The sequence below is a fragment of the Phodopus roborovskii genome, unplaced genomic scaffold, assembly GCF_943737965.1.
Source record: "Phodopus roborovskii unplaced genomic scaffold, PHOROB, whole genome shotgun sequence".
NCBI classification, from domain to species: domain Eukaryota; kingdom Metazoa; phylum Chordata; class Mammalia; order Rodentia; family Cricetidae; genus Phodopus; species Phodopus roborovskii.
The window spans coordinates 20,136,830-20,146,272 of record NW_026126563.1 but is presented as its reverse complement, the minus strand read 5'-3'; the positions used below and the strand labels follow the sequence as shown (position 1 = coordinate 20,146,272).

Sequence of the window (9,443 nt, the reverse complement as noted above, 5' to 3'; positions counted from 1 at the left end):
AACAGCAGGAAGGTGATTATATCAGAAAATATATACATTAATTTTGGAAGGGTAGAGATGAAAAGGACAGAAAGGGATTGAAAATAGAGTGTCATGAAGGAAATAATACAAATTGAGATTTTGAAGCTTAGTAATAAAGATTATAAATTCCAATAAAGATATGCCATTTGTGGGGAATAAAAAGCATAACAGCATTTCATATTCTGCTGTGTTGACTTTAGTCAACAAACAGCTCTTCATTTAAAAACATACACTAAGCAAAAAGTCTGATTTGGTGACTATGCTCACCAGAAGAGTCAGGACGTGGAAGGATAATTTTCTCTGATGGCTGGATACTTGGCCAAGAGCCAGAATGAGCACCGATGAGCACTCAAAACAATTAGAAAAGGACTCATTCCGAGTCAGCAGGCATCTGTGGACAGAGGGATTATTAATCTGTCCTGACTGAAATGCTTAAGACACAGGCTTAGAACTGGAAAAGCCAGTGAGCGGGGAAAGACACACTCTGTCAGAGTCAACTAAATGTCCAAGTACTCGGGACACAGATGTGACAGGAAATGCAGTTGATTAACACCAATGGCTTTTTTGTTTGTTTGTTTTTACACTTTTAAGAGAAAAGTTTGAGTGCTAAAATATCCTGATTGACAATGTTTAAATTTTAAGTAAAATCTAATACATCATTTCTCCATTTCCCTTTCCTTCTTCTAGCCCCTCCCATGTGGCTTCTGCCTCCCTCTCAAATTGATGGCCTATTTTTCTTTTGAATATTATTGTTACACATACCTATATGTAAACACATGAATATATAAACTTACCCCGGTAAATCCATTTGGTGTTGCTTGTGTGAACACGATTTCAGGTCTGACCACTTTGTATTGGATAACCACTTAGGGTATCCCCAAGAGAGGCTAATCCTTACTCTGTGTAGTTATTAGTTGTCTGCGGTTCTTCATCTGGGATTGGATCCCTTGAGGTGTCCTCCCTCTTTATTAGTGTGTCCACTGATGCTGTCCTTGTTGATGCACCCATATTGTTGACATAGCTTTTACCACACACACACACACACACACTTGATGTGTGTGGTAAATGCAGAAATATATAACTTAGTCTGTTTGATATTTGATACAAAAAATGTCTATTTGATATTCTGTATGCCTTTTTTCTTAAGAGGTTTTCTTCAGTTTTCAACGTGGACAGAAAAACCAAATAAACACAGTTTTGTTTTAAAATTAAAATTCTTCTTGAGGGCTGGACAGATGGCTCAGCAGGTAAGAGCACTTGCTGCTTTTACGGTGGACCTGTACTTGGTTTCCAGTGCTCACATGGTAGCTCACGAGCATCTGTGACTACACTGTCAGGGATCCAGCCACTAAACACACACATGGTACTTATAGAGCAAAACGCCCACACTCATGAAATAAGGATAAATGAAAAAATGAAAAGTCTCTTTTATTCAAAGATACACTTTTCTTAGGAAATATTTTTATGGAGTTAAAGGTTTCTATGGAAACACTGGAGTATGCACGGACTTTCTTTTAAACAATAGCACTTCAGAGCTGGAACCAACATTTCACTACTATAGGTAACCATGTGACCTAGTTACAGGCCATTCCTTTGCAGAATTGTGGTCAAGGGGTCAGGACCTGTTCATCACCTTGTGGGTATAATTATAAATAGCTTTGAGGGAGAGAGAGGCAGGACCCAAGAATTGTTAGTTATTTCATAAGTGCAATTAGCTATATGTGTCTTCACCCTCGATTCATATAGCTTTGGCATATTGTTTCAACTAATAATCGTCGGGTAGATACTGAAAAGCTGATGGGAATTGCAGTGTATTTCTGAAAGCCATTTTTCTTGTAGTAACTTTGACATCCTTAATTTTGAAAATATTTTGAGATCAGATTTTGGGAACAAAGTCACCTAGATTTTCTTCTTCTTCAAAAAGTTTTACTGTCATCAATCTATTTCTAGAATTTTCCATGTCACCATGATGCAAAAGAAAGTCTCAAAGTCTCTGGAAAACATTATGGTGCTAGAAAATGATCTCTGGTGGGAAGGCATGTCCCACATCCAAAGTCGGAGAGAGAAAGAGAAAGTGACTTATAAAAGTGTGATTAGAGAGGCCTTTGAGCCCACTGGAAACCACCAATGACTGGATGGACCTTTGTGCTTGTTTCCTGCAAACACCCATCATTTAAATAGTCATACTTCCGCCTTTCTCACCCAGAGAATGAGAGAGCCAGAAACCCACACCCACTCTCCGGACAATAATCCTGTGTTTATATCTATCAGAAGGGAATTTCTCACATGCACAAGTGTGCCTACATAGACAAAAACACCACATACAGGCAAACACACACACACACACACACACACACACACACGTAAACACATGCACGCACAGTCTGGACAGACCTCCTTATACATTTTCATTTGTTAGAAAGTCCATGGCCCCTTTAGAACTAACTGCTCAGGGAGCAAGTCAGCAAATCTACTATGGGGTTGCTAAGCTCAAGACTGTGCCATGAGAGCCTGCTGTAACTCCTCTCTAACCTGAAGAGAAATCCATGACTTCCTAGAGCATGAAGAACAAAGAATCTTCTCACTGGAGAGGCAGGTCATGAGCACATGTTTCTTCCTGTCTCATCCGGGAACCCTGACCATGGGAGTGAGGTGCATAGGACAGCTTCAGAGTTTGCATTGTCTTCTTGCCCTGCTTGTCCAGAAGTCCAGAGCTGAGTCATCCTGATGGGAAGCATGGAACTGGGGGAAGGTGGTGTGATGTCTTTGGCGCTCTAGCTTGGTAAACCTCTGTCAAAGGCTAAGGAAAGTGAGCTTGGGGTGGCTTTGTCCAGCCTCTCCTTTCTCTTTTTGCTTTGGCAGACAGCTGAATGTATGTATGCCTTCTGTTTCAAAGGAGGATCGGGACACAAGGAAACTCAGCTTCAGCACAAACCTGAAATTTTCCAGGTGGCTGAACACTGAATTATGTATTCAAATCCCTGCCTGCTCATTTCCAAGTCTCAGCTTCAGAAGTCAGCTTGCTGTAGCACATGGTTCACCAGTCATCAGACTCTGTGAGACGGAGGATTGAAAACAAGGAAACATTTGGGATGGAAGCCTCTCCACTTTCCACGATGACTGAGCCCACTGGAACATGCGCTTGTCGTCTTTCCGTGTTCATAGGACATGCACTTGCTAGGACTCCTTATTTATTTGACCTGGTTCATGGCAGTGAACGCCTCTCTCAGGACTTCCTGGGATTTCCTTTGTCTCTGGTCTCTCATTCATCCCCACTGGCATGTGATCTCAGAGCAGCCCTCCAGTCCAGGACAAGCCCGTTTGTTTCTCTAGGTTACTACTACTCTGATCATCAACATTGCCTTCTAGCTTTCAGGTCATTTCCCATCCCTTACCTTTAGTGTCTTTTTTGGCGTCACTTTCAACATTATACACCTCCAGAGAGGAAACGGGAACATTGGGACGGACACCTGTCACCTTCTGACTGAGTGTTTGTGTTTAGGAAAGTGAGTTCCACCAGTCAGGGAACCAACAGACACCCTCACAGGCATCAGAGCCCTTGACGAAGACATCTGCAATGAGTTGAGCATATTTGTAGACATCTATTATTGTTTAGGAATATTAGAAATGATGCCATTGGGTCAATGCACACACAGTGGTGGCTTGTCTTGTTGGCAGCCAGCCTCGCCAGCTGTGTAACCAGATGTCATAAATGAGAGCTTGCTGCAGAGGCTGGGGACACACAGGCTTGGAGTGCTGCCACCTTTAGGAGAGCTGATTGTACAGTAATGTGTGTCTGTGATGTTGGGAGACATATGTGGGCTTACAGGGTACCAAAGAAGACTGGAATCTGTTCTTTGCCTGTTTCAGAGAGCCAAATGTGCTGTTGATAATTACAGTTCTGGTGCTCGCTTCGGCAGCGCGTGCACTAAAATTGGAATGATACAGAGAAGATTAGCATGGCCCCTGTGCAAGGATAATTACAGTTCTGTGTTGGAAGAACCTGTGAAATGGGCTGTTGTTCCATTAAGAAAGAAAAAAAAAAAAACCACTAATAAAAATATAATGTGAATGTAATGTACTTTTTAAAAAGGTAATCTTTTATTGATTCTTTGCGAATTTCACATCATGCACCTGAATCCCACTCATTGCCCAGTCCTCCCACACCTGCCCTCTATCCTTGTACCTACCCCCTCAAAAAACAATAAAAAGAAAAGAATACAAACTATCTGACCAACCCCCAAATACAACATGCTTTTAAACACTACATCTAACATAGCTGATTACAAGTTGAGAAAAGACTTACCAATGTATCTTCTTGGAAGGTATTAGATGGTGAAATCCCTATGGTTTCTCATGCATCTCACAGTTAAGACATGTTATACTTTAGTCCATAGAATGTTTTCATGAAAGCTTTGTTTTTACTTTGAAGATTTTTTTTTTCTTTTAGAAGTTAGTGGAAATATTGCTGGTTATTTTGAAGCAGATTCAAGGTCTGGCTAAATACCAAGGTAAATCTACCTAAAATTAAAAATTGATGCATTTTGAAATGGATAATAAAATCCTCAGGTTTCTTCAATTCTTACTATACTTTGAGTACCACTTCCATAGATATATAACAATTAAAAAGCACTTTCTTTGCAAAGAAATGCTCATTTCTATAGAGGCGATATTCTAAAGTGCAGGTATACTATATGAACATATTTCCATGTGGGGACATATGGTCATTTTAAAAAATGACACAATAATTCTTTCCTTGTACCTCCGATGCCTAGGTCCTCCCCACACTTCTAAGGTTCTTTCTGAGGATGGAATAGGGAAATGTGCTTGCGTTTACACGTCTTGTATACCATGGACAGGTCTAAATCCCTTTTACTTGTCAATTTGAAGGTGAAAATTCTCTTATTTGTGGTGTAAGTGATAGTTTCTCTGACTTCAATGAAACACAGGCTTTGGCGGTTTTTATTGGTCATTTGAGCCGCTCTGTGGCTCTGCTTGTCAGGTTCACAGATGTTCTCACTTTCAATCATCAGCAGCTGCTGGCTCTTGAATAGGACCTCTCCTTCTGAGCCTGTGGCCCTTTAGGAAGTTAAGGAGTACTCGCCCATGCTTCCATGGGCTGCTGGGATACTCCCATGAAAATTTCAGATATTATAAAAGGGCAGTAGTTGATAAGTTAAAAATTAAAAAAAATATTGTTTGTGATACTGGATCCTTTATTATTGAGTCTTTCTTTCTTTCTTTCTTTCTTTCTTTCTTTCTTTCTTTCTTTCTTTCTTTCTTTTTGTTAGCACTTAGGCTCCTGTCACACTGCTCTGACATGGTCTGAGTATGTAATCCACAGCAACTGAGACACTTCTGGTACTTTCCCTAGCTCCCCTGCATATAACAATTCATCTCTGCTCTTGTGGGATGGTCAGGAAGGAGACGCGGATACTGACTTACATTTATGAAAGTAGCATCGACTTCAGTATAGGTGGGAGCTAAGTGAGAAAAAAAATTTTTTCATCCAGCATACTGTGTAGGTGAAGGCCCAGCCTTTGTCCCTGCAACAACATTGTCGCCTGCCAGGTTCATGACTGAGAACTGTGCAGTAGAGGTGCACAAAGGACAAAGATTTCTTCAGTTTATGATTGTGTGTTGAGCTTCTTCATGGCTGTCCTTGGTCAAATGCTACCTGTGGGCTGTGGGTTGGGCACATGTGGCATTACATGGAAAGACTCCAAAAAGTATGCTTACAGTTATCTACATTCGTTTGTGGTATTGGAGAAAAAGCAAACTGTCTGGAAATCTTAATCTTTACCTAATTATATTTGTTCCTGACTTGGCTGTATTTCTTGTATATGGTTGTATTGTGCTAATTCTTTTTAAAGACAAGGAATATGTGTCTGCCTGCACAAGCATGTGAGTGAGCATGCACGTGCGCATGCACACACACACACACACAGAGACATACTTAACATAAGAAGCACAGGTAGTTCCTATCTATGACTTTAACCTTCTGTCTTATCTATGGTATCAGTCTTTGCTGTTGTTAAGACAACCTAAGTGTTTTCATTTGATTCTTTACTCCCAAGACAAGCTCCTATGAAAAATAAGCATGTCAGATAAGTAAAACAAGCATGGATTACTTTAGTTAAACATTAAATAGAGTGCAAAGTACCAGACCCTGATAAGAGAAGAATGTGGCTTTCCCAGCGAGAAGCTTTAAGGAGGTCTAGCTGGCTTTGTAAATAGCAACCGGTATCAGCACGTGTGCTGAAATATGATGGCAGGCTCCACTGGTTTTTAATAAACTTCTATTTCTATTTTACTTACATTCAAATTTTCATAATAACCAGTTTTAAGAGAGTAAATGGAAAAGAATATTCAGTCTTTTAAAGTAGATAAATTGGGTAAACTAGGTAAATAAGTGTTTAAATATTTAAACGTTAAAAGTCAATAAACTAGGTAATCGAGTAAGGGTTTAATTATTCTGAAAATACCTCTTGGCTGACTGCATGGACTTCCATGTGAATGAGAAACTACCATTTTCTCTACCCCAGGAGGCAATCTGGTCACTAGGGCTGTTGCCTTCCAGTGTCCTGGTTTCTGAGCATGTGCAGTCATCCTCTTTACTGGCCAAGAGTTGGACACAGCTCATAAGCTGAGACCTGACACTTGGATGTATTTAGAAGTCTGGGAAGTCCACAGAAGCCCATAAACAATCAGTCTTGCCTGAGGAATTTCCCAAGTTTATGAATCCAAAGGACTCATCCTATTCCTGAGTCTCCACAGAGTTCACTTAACCCAAGCCTGGCGGAGACCGGAGTCAGATCCCATACATGCAGAGCACTTGGTTACAGGACAATATGGACACCTTAATACAATCAGGAACTCAGCTTCTTAGTTCTAAAACCCTGCTTAAAATAATCCCAAGTTCGAAGGCATTTGGTAGAGGGAATGTTATGATTGACTTTTTGTAGACACTAGTCTGGAATTTATGGAGTATAATGGAGGGGACACAGCAGACCTACTTATTTGGATGGGTTTAAATCTAGATCTTCTCTGCTGGGTGTATGCCCAGTGGCTGAAACTCCAGCTATACAAGCATAATGACTGTAGCTTGCCTCTTTGGTGTTTATGAAAGTGTGTGCAATGTTTCAGAAGGCAGCGAGGGATCCTGAGGGCTAGATGATCAGCTAGACACCCCAAGAACCGTGAGCTTGAGAAAGACTCTCCAAGATCTGTGAGTTCCAGATAGACTCCCTAAGACCTGTGAGCTCCAGAAAGACTCCCCAAGATCTATGAGCTTCATACTACAACTTAATTTTCCCAATACCCAAACTCTATGCCCAGTGAACTCTTCTGGTACTCTCTCTCTCTCTCTCTCTCACCCCCACCCCGTGTGTGTGTGTGTGTGTGTGTGTGTGTGTGTGTGTGTGTGTGTGTGTGTGAGACTCCACATCCATACCCAGGGATTTTTAGGTTATCATACAATTGAACTACATTTCATTAGCTCATTCTTAAATATGAATTGCATAAACTTCTCAGAAACCATGAAAACTAGAATGCAGAAGAATAACAATATTTAATACTTATGGAGAAATGACAATTTACTTGGAACCCTGCTTTTAAAAACCAACTGTCGGTTCAGTGTAAGGCTGTCATGATTAGATACTCAGTGTCTTAACCTTTTTGTTTCTGGTGTCCTTTTTGTTTATTAAAATGAGGACTAATGTAAGTATGGATGGCATGGGCTTAGAAGTCAGGAGAATCAGACTAAGAACTATAGGCTACTGACATTTGACTATTTCCCCCTTCTCCTGAAGACTTCAGCATGGTGGGTGCACATGAATCCTGGCAGAGAAAGGTCTGAGGTATCAACTGAACAAGTGTCCTTCTCAATGTGCCAAGAGTATATTGCTGCCTGGGTGTTTTCTATCTGATGGCACATCATTTTAACTCGGAACAGTGCAGGCTGTAGCTGTAGCTTAGTGATAGAGTGCTTGTCTAGCATGTGCAAGGCCCTGGCACTAAATATTTTCAAAACTATTTACATGATCTTGAAAGTATGGTCACATTTTAAAGGACATAATTCAAGTCTGTATTCTGTAAAGTCTTCATGTTTTGTCTTCATGCTTTTTGTCAACATGCTTGACTCACTATTTTAATCATTCAGGATTTTGCTTAGTCATCAACATTTGGTTTAATCTGTATGAATTCCCAAGGTGACAATATTTGGTTCTTTGTGTATGTGTGTGTGTTTTGTAACTGATCCTGTGCTTTGTCCCAGAACTTAGAACATTGTCTGGCTTGTGGTAAATATTTTATAAATATTACAGAATGAAAAAAACCCAGCAGATGGTGACTTTGGATGGAGCAGACCCTGTTTCTTCCATCATTTTATCTCCAGTCCTTTGCCAAGTGTCTGTAGGTCTACCTATTCCAGAAGCAATTGCTGGTTGAATGAATAAAAAATTAGATAAATGAAATCCATGGATGAGTTCTCTCAGGACAAAATAAAATGTAATGCTATTTCTATTCTGTTATTTTGATGCTAAGGGTTACTACTAGTCAACAGTAATAACAAATTTTTAAAAATGGGCAGAAGATTCCAATAGATATTTCTTAAAAGAAGACGTCTGAGTGGCCAATGATAGAGTAAAAAGGAACTGAGCACTGCATCAAGGCAATGAGCATCATGGAGATGTCACTTCACATCTTTTAGGATAGCTATCATCAAAATGATTTAACAAGCGTTGGTGAGAATGTAGCTAAAAAGGGAATCAACTACATTGCTGTGGGTGGGAATATAGATAGTTAAGGCCATATTAGAAGACAATTGAGGTCCTGCACAATATGAAAAACAGGGCCAGTGATATGGTTAGGTGGGTATAGACAGTACAAATCCCAAGGACTTAGGCTCCAACCCTAGAACCCACATGGTAGGAGGAGAGATCTAATTCTCAACAGTTACTCTCTGACCTCTCTATGAATGCTGGCCACCCTAAATACATAAACATAATGCAAAATTAGGAAACAGAGCTGATATGGTAACTTGACCAGAATTCAGCACTTGAGAGGCTGAGGTGTGAAATACAAGCTTTAAATCTGAGCTAAAAACTATTCCCAGCTACCTAGTAAGACTTTGCCGGAAATAAATAAGTGAATGAATAAATAAATAGTAAAACCACAGAATGATCCAGCAGTGTTGCTACTAAGTATATATCTGGATGAAACAAAATTCCAAAGAAGTTATTTATACTTTCATGCTTGTTACTGTGCTGTTCATAGCACCAAGATACTGAAATGATGTCTGCTAAGACATGAATGGTACAGAAAGGGTGTATGTGAATACTATTTGAGTCATTTAAAAAGAAGGCCCTTTCCTCTGCACTTTGTAGCAAACATGAGCAAGGACAACACTGTGCTAGATGAAA

The 9,443-nt window shown here is 40.1% G+C and overlaps 1 non-coding gene across 1 annotated transcript; it reads left to right on the top strand.

Annotated features, from left to right (window-relative positions):
* The first annotated feature begins 3,925 nt into the window (after nucleotides 1-3,925).
* LOC127235077 (U6 spliceosomal RNA) lies at nucleotides 3,926-4,033 on the top strand. Its single transcript, XR_007835669.1, has one exon. It is a non-coding gene; the product is annotated as a U6 spliceosomal RNA (small nuclear RNA).
* Nucleotides 4,034-9,443: the final 5,410 nt, after the last annotated feature.